The following is a 23,044-nucleotide window of genomic DNA, read 5'->3' as shown; positions in this document are numbered from 1 at the left end:
GACTGTTTAAGGTTGAACAAACTCCCAGTATAGGCCTGCCTCTGGTTGGTATTCTCCAGCATGGGACAGCCTACAACTAGGCATGATTCCAGTGTGGGACTGTGTAAGTGTAAGCATGATCATAGTGTCAGGTGGGACTGGCTAAGGGTAGGTGTACTCCGTATGGGACTTCTAAGGAGGTAGGCATTCTCCCATCTGTGAAACTCTAAGTAGGAGACATGCCAACAGTGTGAAACTCCCTTGCATGGGTATAATCATGGTATGGGATTGCCTAGTAGTGGGCATTCTCCCAGTCTGGCACTACTTAGGGGTGAGCATGCTCTAGTATGGATTATTTAGGGGTTAGCATTTAACAGGTATTGCCTAGGAGTGGGCATCCTACAAGTCTAGGACAAAGTAAGGGTGGACATGCTCCTTCATGGGAATGCCTATGGGTGTGCATTCTCCCCATGCAGGACTTCTTAAGTGAGGGACATGCTCACAGTGTGAGACTGCCTAAGGGTGGGCGTGATTGTGGAATGGAAATGCCTAGGGGTGAACATGTTCTACTGTGGGATTATCATGGCGGCTGGACATGCCCTAAATGTAGAACTTCTCAGGGGTAACCACTGCCCCAGTGTAGTAAAGGCTATGCAGTGCGCATAACTCCAGTGTGACAGTGTCTAAGACTGGATATGTCTGTAGTGTGGGCTGCCTAGAGAGTGGGCATACCTCTTGAGGAACATGCTATATAAAACAATACTTCATGTGGAAAATGAATCATTTTGATTCTTTTACCAGGATACCTTCCTTGTTTGACCCTATTAGAGAGGGTCCTAGTGGCTGTTAACAGTAGCTTATCCAATTAGGTGCACAGTAGGACCATAACAGAGGAACATTAAATATGTGGCATATATTGTATTAACGTTATATGTAGATGCGGTATCTCTGAATTTCATAATTAGTCCCAAACTTTACTATATCAAAAGGGAAAAAAAAACTATTAATATGTTGGTGGGCCAGCTCTATTCTCATTTGTACTCATGCCTATTTATCTTAACTGAGATCCATGGCCCTGCAGGGACTGGAGCAGACAGACAGTCCTGTACATCCACATGCCACACAGCAGCAGATTTGCCTTTTACTTTGTATGTACTGGATACATTGCAACAGCAGCCACACCCACCACTATATAGGAAGTTCCCCTAGAGGAATACAAGGGAGGGAGGAGATCTGCATAGTAAATATTTTTTTTTTTTTAGTTAACAACAATTCTCCAAATTCTGACTGATCTCAGTAAAACATATACATACAATGATGTCAGAGAAGATGTGCAGACATATATATCTCTTTACGGGATATCCCTGTAGTTAATCTTAGATTAACTGCATGTTGATCCACTGTTCTCCACTAGTGGTTAGTACAATGATACACTTGTGATACACTCCAACACATAGATACAACCACCTGTATATGCATGCACATACAAACATATTAAAAGGGATTTGCTCTTTGGAGTTCATATGTTCATAGGTAGGTACTAGGCTATCTGCCCGAGGGCATTTATAAGCCTAGCCAGAGTGTCGGCTTTCCCTGCCCCATTGATTAATTAACTGACCCTCTGTCAAGCAGAGCCAATGAGGTGATCCCAGGGGTGTATTTTCTGTTACCCATCCACTCGTCAAGGCTTCTCTTGAAGAGTGCTAGTGAGGGGCTCTGCCTGATGTAATTTGGAATTTTGTTCCAAAGCATGGGGAGTCTGTGTGACAGGAATCTATCCCTCCAGCATGTTCTATTGTTGTGGCGAGGTTTAGCTCACTAGAGCGCGTGGCTCACAGTGATTTGGATTTCTTTAGGTGGAGAATGTCCATCAATTCTGAGTTGAACATGGCTTTGTAAGTCAGGCAGAGATCACCTCTGAGTAAGCGATATGCCACTGAGTACAGCCGGAGTTTTTTCAGTCGGGCTGCATAGGACATATGTTTGAGACCAGTAATCCTCTTGGTGAGGTACTTTTGTGGTCTTTCCAGCTGTTGGAAGTGTCTTGTGAGGTACATCCCAAATGGGGCATTGTACTCTATGATGGGTCTAATGAGTGACGAGTAGAGGGGCACTATAACCTCTTTATTTCTAGATGTGAACCCTTTAGTAATTAGATGGGCCACATAGAAGGATTTCCTAACTACTTTGGCAATATGATTGTCAAAGGAGAGATCACTATCTACCTGGTTCCCCAGATTTTATTACCTCTTCTGTATTAAGGGGGCTACCACCTATGTGGTAATTCATGGGTGTTTTGTTTTTCCCAAACGGGATGACTATGCATTTTTTGGCATTTAGCTTGAAGCCATGACTTTGACACCAGGTGTCCGTCTCAGTACGGCCCTTTTGGAGGATGTCTGTGTCAGCCAGAGAGTCAATTATGGCTCCCAGTTTGCAGTCATTGGCAAACTTGGTTAGCCATAGTCCTCCTGTGTTTGCCTGTACTTCTGAGAAGTATATGCTGAACAGTAGGGGTCCCAGGACCGAGCCTTGCGGGACACCACTTGTGACTGGTTTAGAGTCTGACCTGGAGCCCGCTATTCTTACTGTGTGAGTTCTGTCTGCAAGTCAGTTGGCAACCCATCTCGTGACATAGGGGTTTATGTTCAGGCTGATGAGTTTTTCTGTAATACCCGAGTACAGAATGGTGTCGAAAGCCTTGGCGAGGTCAAGGTAGGCTGTGTGAACCACCTTTCCCTTGTCTGTGGCCTTGGTGACTGTCTCAAAGAAGTCAACCAGGTTTAGTAGGCATGATCTGCCCTTAACAAAGTCGAACTGGGTCGGGTCAAGTGTTTGGAGGTTCCCAATGTCTTTGTTAATGAATTCCATGATGATGCGCTCCATAGCCTTGCAGACCAGGCTAGTCAGGCTTATGGGGCTATAGTTACCAGGGTCAGTTGTGGCCCCTCCTTTGTGGAGAGGAATAGCCATTGCTGTTCAGCATTCTATGGGCATGTAGCCTGTGGAGATGCTGAGGTTGAACAGCGTGTTTAGGTGGGGGTTAGTTCGTTCTGTAGTTCAGGCAAGACGCAGCCTGGGACACTATTTGGTCCCATTGATGCTGTGTTTTTGGCTTTTGAAAGGGCTGTTTTCACCTGTGCGTCTGTGATTTTTGGGACACTACATTTTTCCGATATTGTTGTGGGCCCTTTTGGAGGTGAGAGGGGGGTAAAGTTTGCACTGAATCTATCTGCCAGGATGTTAGCAATATCGTTCAGTAGTAGGTTCAGTATATTTTGTGCTATTTTGCACTAGTTCAGTGCATATCTGTGAGTTGCCACTTAGATTCTTAACATAGCTAAAGAAGGCTTTGTGGTTATCTTTTGAATCCTTGGCTATTTTTCTTTCGAAGTTAGCCTTGGATGATTTCATGAGGGACCTCAGTTTCTTATACTGATACTGATCAGGGATGTCTTTCCTTCTTGGGATTTGCTTTTTTTCTGAACTAGTTTCCTCCTTCTATTGTATAGCCTGTTTATTGCAGGGGTCCACCAAACTGGTTTCCTTCTCTTAGAGGAGTAGTCTTGGTTTTGCTAGGGATGGCATGATCTATGCATCCTTGTAGGTGCTCATAGAGTGCACTTGTAAAGGTTTCTGCATCTTGGGCAGTGTTATCCTTTAGCGTGGGGGCTGTGAAACTTACCACCTCTGTCTTAAGTAAGGTGAAGTTTGCTTTAGAAAAGTTTTTTACTGTGGTTTCCTTAGTTGGGGGTGGTGGTGGGGTGTGGACATCCAGAGTGATTAGTTTATGGTCTGATCTAACCAGGGTTGACCCCCAGTGTGGAACATCTGTCGCCCATGTTGGTGATGACCAGGTCCAATATGTTTTCACCTCTGGTAGGGGAGTTTACCAGCTGATCCAGGGCATTTGAGTTGATGAATTCCAAGAAGCACTGGGCCTGGGAATTTGTACTCGAGTAGTTTTCCCAGTGAATGATAGAGTAATTGAAATCACCCAATATCAGAGTGTTTGGTAGGACCTTCATGTTTTCCAGTGTCTCCAGAAAGGTGGAGTGGTGGTCCTGGGTCATGGAGGGTGATCTGTAGCAGGCCACAATTTGCATTGCAGATTTGCCCGATGTTAGTTGCACATGGATGATCTCAGAGGTATCATGCTGTGCAACTAACCTGGGGGTGTAGGTATCATTGATGAATATGGATACACTCCCTTCTTTTGTGTTTCGGTCCGTGTTCTGTGGCTGAAACGTGTGGTATGACTTGGTAGTGCTGGGGTGCTCTCTGGAGTCTTGAACCAGGTTTCAGTTACTGCACAGATGTCAACGTTCTCCATACTGAGGAGTGCTTCAAGCGTGTGCATTGTGAGATTTAAACTCCTAGCGTTGAGTAGCATAACCCTCAGTTTTTTGTTAATTGTGCTATTTACGGAGGTGGGTTTGACTTTTGAGCCTTGCCTAAAAACGGCACTATGGGGGCAGCAAGGGCCTTGGCCAGTATTCGAAAGCCTAGTGGTGACAGGTGCAAGCCATCTCTTGTGAAGCAATGCGGCTTGTCAAGCATGTCGTCCCAGGCTGACAGACACTGGATCCCCTTTGAATGACACCAGAAGCTTAGCCAGTTGTTGAAATTGATAATTTTTTCTTTATACTGAGGTATCATTCTTGGTGAGGGCAGGATGCTACTCAGGGTCATACCAGCCTGGGCTACATGATCAGAGTGCTCTTCCATGTCTCTTTTCATGTAGTCCAGGGAGGTACGCCTCAGGTCATTCACACCAACATGAACAATGACACAGTCATATTTGTACTTGTTCTGGAGTGACCTCAGTGCTTGTGTTATGTGGCGGATTCTGGCTCCCGACAGGCAGCTAACAGTAACCTTCTGCTTGTCCAGCCTAGTGAGTGGGACGTCAGTGTGCCTGACTATAGAGTCACCTATTACTAGTATGTTAGGTATATTATTTCACCTTAAGGGCTGTGATTGTGCGGCACACTGATTTTGTGTTTTATATGTTGTCTGGTTTGTGACGGGAAGTGCAGGTTGTTTGGGTGTCTGCTTTGGTGGTCTCTGATGCTTTTGCAGGTTTTTATTTAGAGCCTCCGAGTATGATTTTGTGTATTTGTGTATTTTTTGCCAGTGCTGTTTTAGTAGGTCTGAGTGCAGCTGGAGTTGTGGTGCAAGTGTTAACCTTCTCCTCCTGACTGTCTGTTCCAGTCTTGGGTGGAGACAGCTTAACTTCCAGTTTGGCTGTACAATTGCATCTCTCGCATATGTTAGTGTTTTGTGGTAGAAAGAGAGGGTTGTCTGTGTACATGAGGCAGTTGTAACATTGCCTCAGGATACCCAGATTCACCAGTTGGACTGGAGAGTACACCTGAAGTTGCCCTTTGGTCATGCCTGAATAGTAGGGTGAGCTGCTTAGTCGCTTGGTTGATGAGGGGTGAATAAAGAGCCTTGCCCTGCTGGGCAATCAGTGTCAGGGTATATTAGTGCTTGCTATTAGGTCTGAGCAAGTGCTGGGCTGTAAGATGCTTTTTGAGTGCTTAGGTTGAGAGTTAGACTAGTTTCAAGGGAAAAACGGAAGAGGAGACTTAGTGGAGCTGGGAATAAATTAACCGTAGCTAACCGGCACTGCCCGGTGCACAAAACCGTGCAAACGCGTTTTTTAGAGTAGGGAAATGAAAGAGAGAAATTAGCCCAAAATGGCCAATAAACTACTAACTTCTGGGCTGGAACAACTCCTCCAGGGACAGATAGGTTGCATAAAGCTCCCCTCTCTCACTGGTGAACAGAGAAACTTCCTTCTATCCAAGTAAGGTATGGGCAACTCAGAAACTAGTATCACTGCCCTGAATTCAGCACTAACCTGAAAACTGGACTATACTAGCTTAGAAATGCGGGAAACAAGGAATTTTTTTTTGTTTTTGTTTTTTTGAAAAGATAAGGCAAAAACAGAAAAAAATACACTTAAAACAGTTTTAAATGACTACAAATGATCATAAAAGGCTGTCGCACTTTAGTGTGTAGCCTACAACAGTTAAACAAATTATTTAAACAAAAAACTTTTTAAAAGTGCAGGCAGTCAAATAAGTACAATATGTGAAAAAAACAAGCTTTTAAATCACAATAAATGCTGGAAAATCTGCGTTTAGGCAGAAAACAGTTAAGTACAGCAAGAAAGTACAGAAAACTGAAACTTAACTCCAAAGTCTCTCTCCTAAGCTAGAAGGCTTGTATCAGTCTAAGGCTTTCTAGTGCTACCCAGTAGGTTAGTTACAGGAAAGATGTGAAACAAGCACAGACGTGGTCTTTCAAACCAGAAATTTGAAAGAGATGGACAAACTGTCCAAATGGTCAATAAACAACAATTTCTGGGTCAAGAACCTCTCCTCTCGTGGTAGACAGGCTACCTAGTGCTTACCACTCCCACTGATAAGCTAGAAGGCTTTCCTCCAACACAGAAAGGCTTGTGGGGCTCAGAAGCTTACCAGCAGTCCTGGATACAGCAACTCTGTATCTGGACTAGGCTAGTTACAGGAAAGGTGGGGAACAAGTACAAATGTAGGCTTTTAAGCCATCAAGTTGAAAGAGATGGAAAACTGCCCAAACAGCCAAATAAACTACAATTTCTGGGCCAAAACTCACTCTTCCCATGGAGGATAGGCTACCTAGTGCTTACCACTCCCACTGATAAGCTAGAAGGCTTCCCCCCAACACGGAAAGGCTTGGGGGGCTCAGAAGCTTACAAAGATTCCTGGATACAGCAAATCTGTACCTGGACTAGACTAGTAACAGGAAAGGCAGGAAACAAGTGCAAACACAGGCTTTTAAATCAGAAGGTTGAAAGAGATGGAAAAGCTTCCCAAACGGCCAATAAACTATAATTTCTGGGCCAGAAACCACTCCTCCTGTGGTAAATAGGTTACCTAGTGCTTACCACTCCCACTGATAAGCTAGAAGGCTTCTCTCCAACACAGAAGGGCTTGGGGGGCTCAGAAGCTTACCAACAGTCCTGGATACAGCAAATCTATACCTGGATTACACTAGTTATAGAAACGGCGAGGACCAAATGCAAAACGGACTTTTAACCAGAAAGTAGAAAGAGATGGAGAAACTGCCGAAATGGCCAATGAACTACAATTTCAGGGCCAAAACCCACTCTTCCCATGGTAGATAGGCTACCTAGTGCTTACCACTCCCACTGATAAGCTAGAAGGCTTCCCTCAAACACAGAAATGCTTGTGGGGGGGCTCAGACGCTTACCAACAGTCCTGGATACAGCAAGTCTGTATCTGGACTTGACTAGTTACAGGAAAAGCAGGAAACAAGCTTAGAATTTTTTTTTTTGTTACAGAAAAGCAGCTAAAACAGCAGTAAATACAATTCAAATTGTAGTGCAGGCCAGCACAACCGAACATGTAGCAACACTACGGCAAATACAGTTCAAATAAATGCAATTAAATTAACAAATGACTAAAATACAAGTGCAGAAGGCAGTAAATTAGAAGGCTACTAACAAGCAGTAATAAGTGCAGAGTAAGAGCGACTGAACAGATAACACGCAGAAGAGCAGCTAAGACAGTTACAGTAAGAGCAGATGAAGAAGATATACATATATATATATATATATATATATATATATATATATATATATTTTTTTTTTTTTTTTTTTTTTGAGGGAAGGAACAGAGCAGGATTAAGAGGCTACAGGGGATGTCCTTCTCAAATGCTCTCTTTGTACACAGTAGGAGTGCCTGAAATCAGAATCGTGCTCAGTCTTTCTCTCATATCCAGCAAGGTAGTGAGTTAAGTTGAACTCAAAGTCAGGCAATCATCATCACAAGCAAACATCTAGTCAGTGTTAGAAGGCTAGCCAAGGTACACCCACCTTGTTTTACTTTTACTGGATCACTCAGTGCAGTACTTTCTAAATGTGGCTGAAGGACACTGTCACCCTTAACAGGAATTGGTACACCTTCCATTTTTCAGTACTGCATTTATAAACGAGTATTTCACCCATTCTTCTAATCCCCATGTGTTTAATAATTGGTATTGCCCTAGCCCAAACATACATCTGAAATTATTCCAATTCTGTACTCTGAACACACACGCTTCCTTTGTGGGTGGTGGTTTAATGGTTCTGGTCACAAATGTCACAGGGATTTTAGACAAACAAGCCACTTAATGGAATTAGCTTTATGGCAATATTTCTTAACATTAACCTGTATGTAGTATCTATTTTTTAGGCGTATGCCCCACCCCACCCCACTATACCCTTTGACACTTTGCCGAGAGTACTAAAGACCACTATCGTGCACTTATGGGAAGAGGTCCAGGTATGCACTAAGCCCCATTAACCCAGTTCTTCACATGCCCTCTAAAAACACGATTCAGTTCTCAATCCCCACTACCCCTTCTCTTGCCTCTAGTGTGTATGATTCACTAACTCCAAAACAACGCTCAATCACTCCACAATGTGCTCTTTAGCCTTATCCAAAGGCCTGATTTGTAGTAGTGCTGATCTGTGATAAATTAAACCATATCTCCGTCTGAATTATTAATCGCTAAGGAACAGCAAGGCGGTGAAAAACAGAAGAGAATACGGTGAGACAGAGTAAAAAGGGCATATGAAAGCAGGATGGAAGGGAAGCAGAAAATTGCTGTGTGAGGTTATTTGGAGGGTTAGATGGGAGAGGGAGTCTGCGTCAGGCGCTGGCAGGAAAGCGCCTCCTTGGGTACCTTGGGGTTTAGAGTAGGAAAAACAGAGCCAGGGAGAGGTTGCAGTCAAGATTTGCAAAGACATGATGATGGACTTCCCAACCTTGATGTAGCTTCGCGGAAGATGGAAATCATTTTTCTGACGTGACGAAACAAATCGTGAGAAAGGTAGGAGCCCCGAAATAAGGCAGATTCTTCCAAGCGGTGCGGCTGTTGTTTATAAAGGGTATTGGCAGCTCTGTAGGGGCGGTGTGCTGATGCGGGATGAGTCCTTGCGTGCCAGTGGGGGGCTTGGGCGCCCTCAGAACAGCGCGTAAGGGAGTGTGAGTGAGGATGCCGTGCAGAGTAATGCCAGCACAGTGCTGGATGCACAACACAATCCTCTGAGCGCCACGAAGAAGAGGGAGGGAGTGAAGGTACCGCCAGGGCAGCCGCCGCCTCTCCAGCAGCAGCCGCCGCCGCCAGGTAAGAGCTGCGATCCCGGGCGACAGCACGATGACTCTAAGGGGGGACACTAGACAAAGGACTAAGGTGTGATGTTAATGCGTTATGAGCGAGTCACTCTGTTCTGTAATTTAGTAAGCATTTTACGGAAACTAAATTTGGGGTGCGTTTGTGTGCTTTATGTAAACACACACCATTTTCGTGATCCCAAATCACCGATCACTAGTATGTAACTTGGGCGGGTGATGCTGGTAAATCATAATTTATGTCGACATTTTTTTTCTCTCTGTGGGACTAACATTTTTATTTCATCTGAAAAAATGTATATGCAGGGTGGACTGTTAAGTCTCCAGCGGTTCTTCATCTACACAACACACACATCATTGACAGTAAAAATGAAAATGACATAGGGACGCTTAAAAGGCTGTGGATGTAGCTGCTTATCGGAATGTGTGCGGTACATGCCGTGTGCCTGCAGTGCCCGGAACCCCCAGCACTAATAGTGTACAAGAGTACAGGTGAATGGGGAGGGGGGTGGGGTCAGTGCAGGCTGGAAGGACTAAAGCTTAAAGGCTGTAAACCCACAATCTGGGGGTGGGCAGGTTTACTGACAATGGGTCATTTAATTCACATTTGGTTTTACCTACAGGATCTCAGTGGGCGCAATACCTGCACTGCATGAAAAAGGATATACTTAAAGCTGCGAAAGAGTGTTATCTTCCAAAGTGACATACTGGCTAAAAATGAAACCCCATTCCCCACCGTGGATTGCATGGTTACTTTGGTTTTGTATGGTACATGTGGAAGTTTAATTCTGACTGTAATTAGGTCATCTAATTTGCCGTGTAATAAAAGAATTATCTACATTTCTTACGTGTGTGTGTGTGTGTGTGTGTGTGTGTGTGTGTGTGTGTGTGTGTTGGGGGGTCTGTACTGCACAGTATATTTAAGTTACTTTGAAGTCATATCCAGATAGAAAAAAAGTTAAAGTTCAGTCATATGGTACTTAAGAATTTGCAACAACAGTCATTGCCTTGTATATACAAGTATGGGAAAATTGTGCAGGCAGGTGTGTTGACACACACACACACACACACACATACACACACACACACACACACACACACACACACACACACACTTTGCAAATAATAGAGAAACATACCAAATCTAATGATACCACCATTTGCAGAGATATATACTTACAGATGGTAGAGTAAGTAACTTTGATCATCAGAATGTTTATTTTATAAGGTATAAAGGGTACAGTAACAAATGCTGCAATACCAATATGCACAACCTACAGTGTAAGACTACATAGTTCTTTAACCTTGGTGGTTTTTGTTAACATGTTTAATATTATTGCATACCATTTTGATATAGTTAATTATAGGGCTTACAGTTCTGAAAATGTGCCGATTCACATGCCTATTTCTACCATCCTGTACGTATGGCCTACATATGTTTAGAAACATGGACATTTCATGTTTGTGCACATAAATTGTAAATGTACATATGGTCAGGTCTGTGACTACATCTTCATGTGCATGCCTGTATACTTGTGAATTTTTGAGTTGTGTATTATGTGTTCATTTGCATAGGCACCCATACCCGTGTTGAGTTTAAACAAAATTATCAAGTTCTTTTAAAAGTGCTCTGCCATGAATTTAACAGTTCATTTAAGCAATTGGAGCAATCACAACATTGTTAATGAGGCCTCCGCATAGATTCTTTCCAGTCAGCAAAATGCAGACAGGAATGCTCCATATAATGAAGAGATATGTAGTCTTTTACCATGAGCAGGGAAAATTTAAACATGTAATCATTATTAGTGGTAGAACGAGAGAGAACTTCAGAAAATGTGTGAGACATAAAGCAATTTGTTTTTGCCAGCAGCATAAAAATGCACATTACAATAGTCAATTATGTTTAACATAGCAGTATACAATAAACAGATACCCTAATTATCCTGCATTTAATAATATAACTATAGGTTCAGATGTAGGAGGCTGAGCCTTGGTCTGTCATTCACCTAGTTCTGTGCAGTTTTTTTCTCATGTGAGTTCTATAAAAATGATGCTGTTTTGTGTATAGCAGTATCCTGACTGCCTACGCATGCACCACAGTCTGCAGTGAATTTTCACAAATATAAAGGAAAGAAGCTTGTTTAAAAAAATAAATAAATAAATAAAACTCTTAAGTATCTGGTGAATGCATAAAGAGCTGGTAATAGTCATTAAACAGATTCTTTAAAAGCTGGTAGTATTTTTTTTTATCCGGACAAGATACAAATTATCTTTGAGGCTTTCTTTGGTACTTTGATATTGTGTTCTTGTGTTGGTTAACAGATGTGGATTACTTGTAAGCTACATTAATACTGCAAGTCCTAGCACTGCAAAGTGCAACATATTTATGCTGAAAACCATTTTCAGTGAAACTGGTGTTTGCCCTTTTGCTAGCTGTTGTATACCTATGAAGTTTATACATATGTCAGCCCCCCCCCCCCTCCATGTGGGATGTAGTGAGGGCTTGTTTCAGGTTCTCTGAAAGTGGTATTCCGATTAAGCTGTTCACAGTATTGATTTCTGCAGTAATATTTGTTTGTAGAGTCATCACTTACTCATATGAGTTACTCACACTTCTGAAGTATGCAGATAAATGCTTTGTGAATGCTGGGATGGGCCAAGCTCATTGTTTCTGCTGTCTTTTTTAAGAGGTTACATAAATGCTGTTCAGTTTAAGAAAAGGTAGATCAGACTGGATTTGCTGTGGAGTTCTTAGAAGATGTAGTGTTCTTCATAGGTTTAGCAGTGACACACAAGGATGTTTATAGTATACAAGATGTGGAATTCATATAAGCTTAAGGAAGGAAAGCAAAACAGGAGCAAGGAATGAAAGAAGCTTTGTATGCTGCAGTGGTCTACTGTGTGATTCCACCCCTTCCCCCTTACACACACACACACACACACACACACACACACACACTCTCTATCTATCAGACTGTCTGTCTCACTCATTCTCTTAGATGTCGCTTTAATTTGAAGTTACTGAAAGCTGGAATTCCATTAAACTAGTCAAGATGGCTGCCCTTTTGTAAAGCAGTCACTTTCACATATGCTGGCATTCTCAGTGATGAATTTCAGTCACATTTGCTCTTTCTGAATTGTGTGCTTGGTTTTGCAGATGATTCTTTTTTTAGCTTTAAAAATCTCTGGACCTGTGCCTTTTGTTAAACAAGGATTCCAGAAACACTATGTAAGGTATTGCACTGGGATGTGAAAATATTAGGATACAGATTTTGAAAAGACTTGTGCAGTTTGATTATCTCATCAGTTTTTCAAACTGCAGTTCAAAAGTGGAAAATTGCTGTATGTATTATTATTTTTATGAGAATTGTTCACAGCTAAAAAAATAGAGGTGTCTACTGCTTTCTTCATCCAGTGCATTTTTATATTTTTGAAGCTAATGGATTCTGAAATGGCCTGCCTTAACTCATCTACATTACACTTCTTGTTCTTGGCAATGAATCCACAGGCCTGAAAGAGAGAAGCGTACAAAAGTCTGTAGTTACAGTTTAATTAGCTCAAGAAGCAATTGTTTTAGTGTCTTTCATTTTCATTTGTTCTTGCCTGTTGTGGATAATACCGATGTGATCTCATATGCATCACAAGGAAGTGTTATGGCACAGGTTTGCTGGCCTTACCATGGGAGAACCCTGCATAGTAAAACTTCCTATCACAAGTCAGTTTATGTAGCATTTTGCAGCATTTTTAGCCTTGACAAGCAATGTTAGTTTTCTGATTTGTAAAGTACTTTGGCTGCAAACATAAAGGCGTGCTTTACTTCGGCAGGTGGCATAAAATTGTGTCGATTTTACTACCTGTAACATCGTGGAACAGTTAAGGTGTCTTTACCACATAGGCATAGCAGGTTTCCCTGAGCAACATGGTTTTGAATATAGATGTACCTATTAGCTTCATAAAGAATGTCAGGTTTAAGTAAATGGTACCACTTCTGCAGAATATTCAACAATAATCAGTTTGTAGTTTGAGTGAGCCAAAACAAATCTGGTTACTGGGCTTATAAGACCAAGCTGAGGTTGGGGTAAGTTTGAAAGTGAGTGGCTGGAGCTGGTTGTAGTGACAGCTGCTGGAGCGTCATGCAGGATCATTTTAACAATTTTTGCTGGTATAACAGGTTTTGGGGCTGATGTTTGAGCCAGCAACTAGGGGAAGTTGTTATAACAATTGTTGGTAACTTTTGTCAGATCTTCCCAGCCTTAGCTCTGGTAACCACTGTTGGGGCTGTTAGCCATATCTTTTTGGCTTAAGTTCTCTCTAGAATTAAACTGCAGTAACAACTGTTGTGGCTTATTAGCTGGTTCCTTTTAGTTAAAGCTGTAATAACAGCTGTTGGGACTGTGTACCAACTGTTGACCCTTATTTTTGAGCCTTTCAGTTTTCAGATCTTATGTTGCTAGTCTTCATTTAAATAGATAGCTGTTGGAAAATGCTGTGCTAGTAACTGCTGTTTTATGGTGGATCATGTTAAACTCTTAATCTTATGCTTTAAAAATCCTTAGCTACGTACAGAAGAAAATGTTTTTTTTTCTCTTGGATTCCAGCAAACTGAACTTTATTGGTATGATGATCACTTTTGTCATTAGCCTTCATCAGATGTAGTAATTCAATACCATTGTTGTCTGTAATAACAGCTTCCTTTAGTTGGTGGCTCAAATTTGGCCTCAAAAGCTGTTATACCAGCTAAGATCATGAAAAAGATCCTGCATAAAACTCCAGCAGCTGTTACTACAAGCTAGCTCCAACCAGTTGCTTTCAAGCCTACTCCATCCTCAGCTTGATCATGTTAGTCCTGCAGTAGGCTTGAGTAGGGGAGTTTAGGTTTTTGGGCAACATTTCCAAAATGGTGGTAACCACCAGAGTAGTTACTTGGCTTATGGAGATAACATGGTAAATCTGTTTTTGATTGTTAAGTAAAATATTTAGTATTACTTAGGATGTGATAACAAGTGGGCAAAGAGAATTCCATCCATCCATCCATCAGCAACCCCTTTCCCATTTTTGCACATGGGGTCAGGGTGTTATTTCAACAGGGCTATCCTCTAGAGCCAAGGTTCACACTGCTGGGTGGCTATCCCTGCCACAGTTGGGCAAATAGAATTGTCAGTTTAGAATTCAGTCAGGAAATAAAGGTATGGCAAGACCCTGAGTAAGAGAAATGCATCCCATGGCCTTTGCATTTTTCTAGTGTCATTTCATTCACGTAACCTTCTGAAATAATTGTACTTTCCCTTAAAGAGACCAGTAGATTAACTTACTGTACTATAGGCTGTACTCAGCATGTTTGGTTATTCATCAAACATAATGACATATACTAGTCTAATGAATATAATTGGAATTTATCATACGGTTTTTCATGCAGGAATAGTATTTTCCTATAAAGGTAATGTTACTATAAAATGTACACTGAATATATTGCTTTATTTATTTTTCTGCTTGTTCACTATCACTTTTCATGATAGAGCTATTAAGAAGACACTTTTAGATTTCCTATTTGCTGAACTCATACGTTCATAACTTCTATCATTCACTGTGACATTGTCCTGTGGTGGTCACAAATGGTAATTGTGAATTCAGTCATGGACAGACTTTATTTATAATACTGAAAGTTAGATATCCGCGGTGGTACAGCGGTAGCATTGTTACCTCACAGCAAGAGGTTCTCTTGTTTGATTCTCGGCTGGAGTGCCTTCTGTGTGGAGTCTGCATGTCCTCCCCGCGGTCGAGTGGAAAAGTCGAAAAGACAAACAAAAACATTTATTTTCCACACTCAAGTCCTTGGCTTCTTTGACTGTGATGGCAATATCAAAGCCTTTAACACTTGCCCGCTGCAGAGGCTTTTGCTTACATTCAGCACTGCAGTATTCATCACTTATGGGATTCCCTGTCATGGAAGCCCAACATCTGGTCAGTCTACCAAAGCCTACTGTTGCTTTAAGGTAAGCTGAACGTCACCCAAACACTCCTCGTGTAGCATAGTGCATAAAGGTGATGATAAGGTGTACCATCCTCAGAACGTTTTTGCCCCCAGTCTGAATGTTCTTTCTAACCATCGGTCTGTTTACCTATGTCCGTTTTTGGCTGTTTTTACTGTATTTTTGTATTCCAGTGATTACTTCTCTTTGTTGAAGTTCTCTCCATTGCAGATAAGTACCCAGTTGGGGTTTTGTTCTTTCTTGAATGTTGTGTGCTGTTTGGGGTTGATGTCATCCAGGAAGGGTAAATGCCAGTGTGGGAGACAGATTACCCATAAACACCACCACAATAAGTGCCTTTTTTGCCTAGGAGATTCTCACAACCATACATCTTGTTCAGTTTGTTAGGCATTTATCCCAAAAACCCTTTATAGTAGGCTTTCTTCCCTTTTATTTTATCTTGAGAACCACCATCTTAAGCTTCTTGCTAAAGATACAATGGAAGGAACTTCCCACCCCAAGGATCAATCATCAGGGAAGAGGATGAAAAAGATAAGACCAAAATCTTCCTCTTTCCATCCTCTGCTAGGTGTGTCTTCTGAGGTTGTTACAAACCCAGAGGCTCGCCTGCCTGTGTTGTCAGATTTCTCTGCCATGTCTGGGTTGGTGGCCAGTGAGGATCTGGCAGGCAGCATAAACCAGTGAGGCTTTGCAGGTGTCTGTTTCGGACATTCAGGGGTAGCCATGGTTGATTGTTTCAGAGGGGTCAAGGGGGGGTTCCGCAGATTCTTGTTAGGGAAGAAGTTCCTACTACGGTTGTGGAATGCTGTCCTGAGTCAGAGCCTTCTCAGTTTTTTAGCTCAGATGTTCCCTTAAAAAAGAAACTGAAAACTAAACTTGTTTCTTCTGGTTAAAGGGATCCAGAAAATGAGTGGCAGGCCTTTATTCAGGGGTTATTTATTGCTTTACTGTCATTAAGGCCTCCTCAAGGAGTTTTGGCTCCTGCTCTTCCTTGGTCCTCTTCTCCACTTAAAAGGCCCAAGGAATTGAATTCCTCTGAGGAAGAGTTGGATTCTAATGAAGAATCCCCTACTTACTCTACTCAGATTCATTCAGCTTTAACCTATTGGGTCAGAGAAGGAGGAATCTAATAGTCCAGATACTCCTTCTGAGGAAATTTCCTTTGGGGACACAATCTCTAGGATGATGGATTTGTTAAGTGGGATTGTGCTCAGGTCTCTGATATCTGTAAGAGATACTTTGAGTTACTGCAGATGGAATATCCTAAATCTGCAGCTACCGCTGCAATATTCAAACCTGGCCGCTTTACTGGATGTTTTTTCCAGTGCCTCTAAAGTGCCTGATTCTTTGCCCCCTGCTCCCAAAAAGCCTAATAGGTTTTATAGGGTGCCTGAGGATTATTCCTTTTTGTTCATATGTCCTGCTGCTGACCCCTCTGTGGTGTCTGTAGCTTCTGATAAGCCATCTCAGTTGCTTCCTTCGTCCAAGTTACTGCCTTCTGATAAGGACAGCAGAACCATAGACAGGGTGGGTAGGAAGGTTTATACTTCAGCTACCCTAGCTTTTAGGGTTATTAATTATCAGCATCATATGTCCAGGTGTGTGTTGGCTCTTCTTTTTCAGGCTTGTCAGCTTTTTTCTGATCTTCTAGACTCTGAGAGTAAATCTTCTGCTCTTTCCTTGCTAGGGACTTCCTTTCAAGTGGTTTGTCAGTCTATCAAATGTAGATGTGATTCAGCAGATGCTCCTTCTAGGGCTGCTGCTTCTGGTTCAGTAATGAAGAGGTATTCTTGGCTTAGGCTTCAACTTTTACCTGATGATATTAAGGCTAAGTTGTTGGATGCACCTCTGGATAATAAACTTTTGTTTGGGGAAGCGTCTTCTGGTTTGTTTTAGTCTCTTCAGTACAAGGGGAAGGCTTTACAGGAGCTTAAACATGTGTTTGTTTCTACTATGTCTAAATTTCAGAGAAACTGCCCTTCTAAGCCAACCATTGTTCGTAGGCAGTCTCACCCTCCTGCTAAAGGTAAAAAGGGTGGTAAATGGGCTACCCCTGCTAAGGCCACTCAGACTGCAGGGATTCAAAAGCCTTCCTTTCCTGGCAAACCAGCTGCTGTCTGACTATCCGCCTGTTCCCAGCCACATTCCTCTCTCTCTTCTCCTTTCTTTTCCTATTTGGCTTTAAATCACCCAGGATTCTTGGGTCTGTCAGTCATTCGTCAGGGGAACTTCATGGAGTGGATATCCTCATTTTATGGACATTCCTCAGCCTCCTTGGGAACAGCTTCCACTTTTTCCAGAGGTTCTTCGAGATCTCTTGTCTCAGGGTACTATTGAAGAGGTGCCCATGTCCCAAAGGGGAAGGGGTTTTGTTCAAGAATGTTTCTAGTGCCCAGAAAAGAGGGTACTTGGAGACAGATTCTAGACCTCTCTCATCTAAACACTTTTTTCTGAAGGTGCCTTCCTTTCAGATGTTGTCCATTCAGACCCTGTTTCCTCTCTTGTGCTCTCAAGTCTTTCTGGTGTCTGGATCTCAAGGATGCTTATCCCCATATTCTGATGCATCCTCTTTTTAGGAAGTTTTTGCATTTCCCTGTTGCTTCCTGGCATTTTCAGTTCTGTGTTTTGCCCTTTGGCCTTTCTACTGCCCCAAGGGTGTTCACCAAATGCCTTGCTTATGTGATTGTTTTTTGTAGGCTTCGAGGGAGCCAAATATTTCCTTACTTGGATGACCTGCTGATTCAGGCTTCCTCTCTGCAGGTCCTTTTGCAAAATATTTGTTTTGTCATTTCTGTACTTCAGAGCCTGGGGTTCACAATAAACTTCAAAAAAGTCTTCTCTCTTGGGGCTTCTCAAGATATTCACAGACAACATCACAGTTATGTGTTATATCAACAAATCGGAGGGACACAAGATCTTACCTTCTTTGCCAGCTGGCACTTCTGGTATGGGATCTGGCTGTCAAGTATCAAGTGACTTTTCAGGCAGTTTATGTTCCTTCAGATCAGAACATTGTGGCACACACTCTGAGCAGGTTCTTAACTCAATCCCATGAATGGATGCTTCACAGGGATGTGTTTCTGGACATTGTTCACCAGTGGGATACTCCTCAAATAGATCTATTTGCCTCCCTACTGAATAGACAACTTCCTCTACTTTGTGCCATAGTGGCAGGTCCTCTGGTGTGGAAGGTGGACACCCTCTCCTTCCCCATTCCAAAAGTCCTATTCAAAATTCAAAAGAATGCCCCCAAAATCTTGTTGGTGACTCCCTTTTGGCCGAGACAGCATTGTTTCCCTTTTCTTCTGCATTTAACCAAAGGTAATCATCACAAGTTACCTCACAGGGTGGACCTACTCACACAAGACAAAGGCTCTCTCATCCATCCCCACCTGTCCATGCTTCAACTGACACAGTGGATGATAGGGTTTGAATTCCTCATAGTCCCCTTTTTCTGAGGACGTGCTGCAGGTTCTGCAGGAGGCTGGGAAACCTACTACTAGGAAATTCTATTTATCTAAATGTATTTATTTATTTTATTTTACATTTGTTTACCGGGATAGTCCAACTGGTCTAGTAGCCCATTTTCAGTGAAGGCCCAGGGAGAAAGGCTCCAAAGATAGTTACATACATAGTAGATAGATTATACAAGCAAGATATAAACATTTACAAGGTAGATATGAACATTTAAAGCTCATAATAAAATGAAACCTGGTGAAATTAGATAATAAAAATAGCAGTAGAGCTAAACATTATTATTAATTATATACACATATAACATAACATAATACTAGAAAAAAATCCTCTACTATATGGCAACCTGGTAGTACAGTGGGAAGTGAAATGAGAAAGAGGAGTTTAGCCAGGTGTAATACAGGTGCAGAGCAAGTTATTAAGGAGGTGTTGTCTGAGTGGTTGTTTAAACATGAAGTTGGTGAGGGTAGTGAGTATGTATTGTGGGATTGAGTTCCAGGTTTTTGCAATGTGATTAGCAAATAGAGAGTCACCAAATGAGTTCTAAGGTTTGTGTGTTTGTAGAAGTAGTTTGTTGGATGTTCGGGGAGTACGTGATGCGTAGGGTTGGACAAGAGTTATTAGTGATGGACAGGCATCTGGTTGAAAAATGATGTTATGAGCAATTGTCAGTTGATTAAGTGCTAGAAGATGTGGCAGCTCTAGCCAGTGAAGACTTCTAAGGGCAGTGCAGTGGTGGACTCTATGAGGGAGGTTAGCAGTAAAACGAGCAATTTTGTGGTAGCAAGTCTCTAGTTTGGAAAGGTCAAATTTTCTAAGGTTGGTGAAAATGGGGGAGGTGTAAAAAAGTGTGGACAGAAGGTGAGTTCTGGCAAGGGCCATTTTTGAGTGAGGGGTGAGGAATGATCTGGATCTATAGAGGCAGCCAAGTTTTATATGTATTTTCTTGATTGCTAAGGCAATGTGTTTGTCAAATCTTAATGAGCTAGTAGTTTAGTGTTATCTGTTGGTTCTATTTTGGTGCCATTGGAGAGAGGATATATATAGTGGGGAAGAGGTATCAGTAGATTTATTATGTGTGAATAACATAAGCTTTGTTTTGTTGGTGTTTAGTATGAATTGGTTCTCCTTGAGATATAGTTCTATATCTTAGAGGGCTTGTTGTATTTTGAACTGTAGTTCTGGATAGGAGGGGGCTGCAGAAATGACTGTAGAGTCATCAGCATATTGTACTATGGTAGCATGAGGGGTAGCGGAGTTAAGTTTAAAAGTAAAGATGGAGAAGAGTAAGGGGCCAAGTATTGAGCCTTGTGGGACACCCGTAGTAACAGGTAGAGGAGGTGATAAGTCATCAGCCCATTTAACAGCTTGCTGCGATTAGATAGGTAGCTGTTGAACCAAGACAGTACTGAAGAAGACCTGTGTAAAGAGGTAAGTACTTGTCGTAGTATTTGGTGTGAAACAGTGTCAAAGTATTTAGACATGTCTAAGAATGTAGAAGAAACGAGGTTATTGTTGTTTTTGCAGCTGTTGATGGTATTTGTGAAACTTAAGAGAGCTGTGGTAGCACTATGTTTTGGTCTAAAGCCATGCTGTGTAATGGGGAGTAGGTTGTTTTTGAGTAGGTAGGAAAGAAGTTGGGAGTGAATACACTTTTCCAATATTTTACTAAGAGGGGAAAGTATAGCAATTGATCTGTATTTGGTTATATCTGTGGAGGGTCCTCCTTTGTGCAGGGGAATGATATGAGAGACTTTCCATAGTATTGGTACATATTGGTCAGTGATAGATCGATTGATAATGGTGGATATTGGGTAGGAAATGGAATCGGCTCCAAGTTTAAGAAAATCATTTGGGAGCTGATCAGCAGCAAGAGTAGAAGGTTTGAGTTTAAGAAGGAGTTTTTTTATGTCATTAGTCTGGGTCTAAATGAGAAGGTGGGGGAGTGGAAATGAAGAGCAGTGGGTATAGTTAGAGGTTAGTGGTTACTGTTATTCAGTAATGTATGGATGGAGTTGATGAAATGTGTGTTGAATTGGACTGCTATTGATGTGTTGCCATTTGTTATTGAAGGGGAGGGGGTGGAGGTTTGGCTAGGGGATAGTAGTAGTTTGACGGCCTGCCAGAATTTCCTTGGGTTATTTTTATATTTGTGTTGCATTAGAGTGTAGTACAATTTTTTATCATTGCGGATTCTATTTTTGGCAAAATTTCTTAGCTGACAATAGTACTGCAAGGAGGACAGGGTTTTAGTGGATTTGTAGCTTAGCTGTGCTTTATCTCTTTGTTTCATGATGTTACTAGTTTCTTTGGTTAACCAAGGAGTAGGAGTGCTTTTACAATGGATAATTGATAGTGGCTAGTAAGTTTAGGATGCCAAGAAATGAGTTATTAAAGTATACAATGGCTTCATCTAGAGGAAGGTGCCATAAGGGGGTCCAGTTGTGGTGTTTAAGGTGGGAATTAAAGATATCAGCAGAAAATGTTTTTTGTCTGTATTTGTTTATAAATTGCACTTTTGATTGAGTTATTTTTTTTTTGCCTGATAAGGTAGGTGGGAGAGTGGTCACTAAGTACATCTGGGAGGCAACCGGCTTGGGTACAGAGATCTGGGTGGTTAGAAAGAATCCAGTCCAGTACTGAATGTTTATTATTATGCTTGTCAGCTAGTGTGAGGGTGGTGATTTATTGGGAGAAGCCAAATAGGTTTACAAAGTTAGTTGGAATAGTAGAGGTGCATGAGGACCAGTCTAAATTAAAGTCACCTAAGATTAATGTTTCTTAATTAAAGTTAGAGGAGGCCCAGCTAAGTAGATTTTCAATGTTATGGCAATTTTTTACCTGGGGGGAAGTATACAGCAATAATAAGAATGGATTTGTTTTTGTTGATGTGTAGACAAAAAACTATGATTTCAGAGTCAGTGATTAAAGGAGCAGATGTGTCTAGATGCTGGAGGGTAAGTTTTTTTTTCTGTAAAGAATGGCTAGGCCACCACCACGTTTGATCTTTCTGTCTAATCTATGGATGTTATATCCTGGAGGCAGAAACTTATTGCTATTGTTGTGGTCTTTTAACTAAGTGTCAGTAAGTATAGCAATGTCTGCGGAGTACAGTGAGTGTGTAGCTTGGAATTCAGGAATTTTGTTAAGAATCCTTCTAAGATTAATATTGAGGATTAGTAGGTCAGAGGTGGAGTGAGTTAGTGGAGACGTGATAGCTGTGACAGAGTTAGGTGATTGGAAGGAGATTATGCAATTTTGTACAGGGCCAGGGTTAGGATGTATGTCTCCACAATGATTAAGTAAAGAGAGCTTGGGCAAGTATACGTGTATGCTTTTATTGGAAGAATGGGAATATTTGTAGGGTAGGTGAGTAGATTCCTGTGTGGAGGGGTATTTTAAAGTGAAAAGGTGGTGGTAGGTGAAATGAAATAGTTGTGAGGATATACTGATAGGAGAATTCAGATAAGATTGTGAAGTGTGATGAGTCAATGTGGGAGAGTATATTGGAGATGGAGAGGTGATGATAGGTAGTAGAATAGTAAAAGGATATGAGTAGTAAGGTAAGCAGAGTTAAGACAGATAATCATTGTGTTGTGAAGGTAAGGTGAGAGTACTGTGTAAGTAAATGGAAGAGATTTTCTATTTGGTGTCTCTCCTTAATCTGGACCCACGTACTGTGGATGTTCCTTTTGTTGTTTCTTTATTTGTGTGATTTGCTCAATGCTGGTTTGGCCTATTTTTCTGTTAAGGCCCACTTATCAGCTCTTTCTGCTTGTCTGCCTTTAACTCCTCCTTTAGCTTCTAGACTTGAGGCTAAGCAATTTCTTAAAAGGTGTCCTTAATATTAGACCTCCCAGGAAGCCTGTTCCTTCTCCCTGGGATCTTAATTTTGTTCCTGAGAAACTGACTTGGGCTCCTTTTGAGCCTGCTGGTTCAGCTTCCTTGCAACATTGTTCTGTGAAGACAGTTCTTTTGTTAACTCTTAATTCTGCCAGACGGGTGTCTGAGTTCCAAGCCTTTATGGCTTGTCCACCTTTTTTGATATTGTATGAGGACAGGGTGTCCTTGCGTACTAATCCTTCTGTTATGTCTAAGGTGGTTAATGAGTCGTCAGTTAATCAGTCTATAAATTTGCCTACTTTTTCCCCTGTCCACAGTCGTCTTTGGACGTATATAGACAGCTCAGATTTTACTAAGACTAAAGCTATCAGAAAATCTGATCAGTTGTTTCCTTTCATCCTAGGTCTTTATGATTGGCTGTTTCCAAGCAAACTACTTCTAGCTGAATTTCAAAGGCTATTTATTTTTGTTACACCTTTCATGGCAAGAGCCTTCCTTCTTCTGTAAAGGCTCATTCTACTAGAGCTGTGGCTTCTTCTGGTGCTTTTTTCAAGGGCCTAGACACTTAAT

At 41.7% G+C, this 23,044-nt stretch overlaps 1 protein-coding gene across 3 annotated transcripts in view; it reads left to right on the top strand.

The window, feature by feature from the left end:
- The window catches only part of DIRAS1 (DIRAS family GTPase 1), a 371,581-nt gene that overhangs the window by 243,306 nt on the left and 105,231 nt on the right, over nt 1-23,044 (top strand). Inside the window, exon 1 of one of the 3 annotated variants that reach the window (XM_044053982.1) lies at nt 8,548-8,865. The exons of 1 other annotated variant lie outside the window; for it this stretch is intronic. The gene's annotated coding sequence lies outside the window, so the exon portion shown is untranslated. Of the gene's footprint in view, nt 1-8,547; nt 8,866-9,003; nt 9,163-23,044 lie in introns of those variants that run through there. One more of the 3 variants, XM_044053983.1, reaches the window with a different exon arrangement.

Source organism: Protopterus annectens, chromosome 13.part0, assembly GCF_019279795.1.
Source record: "Protopterus annectens isolate FY-2018-M chromosome 13.part0, PAN1.0, whole genome shotgun sequence".
Lineage (NCBI taxonomy): Eukaryota > Metazoa > Chordata > Ceratodontiformes > Protopteridae > Protopterus > Protopterus annectens.
The sequence above is the reverse complement of the archived record's forward strand: the minus strand, read 5'-3'. Positions and strand labels throughout refer to the sequence as shown.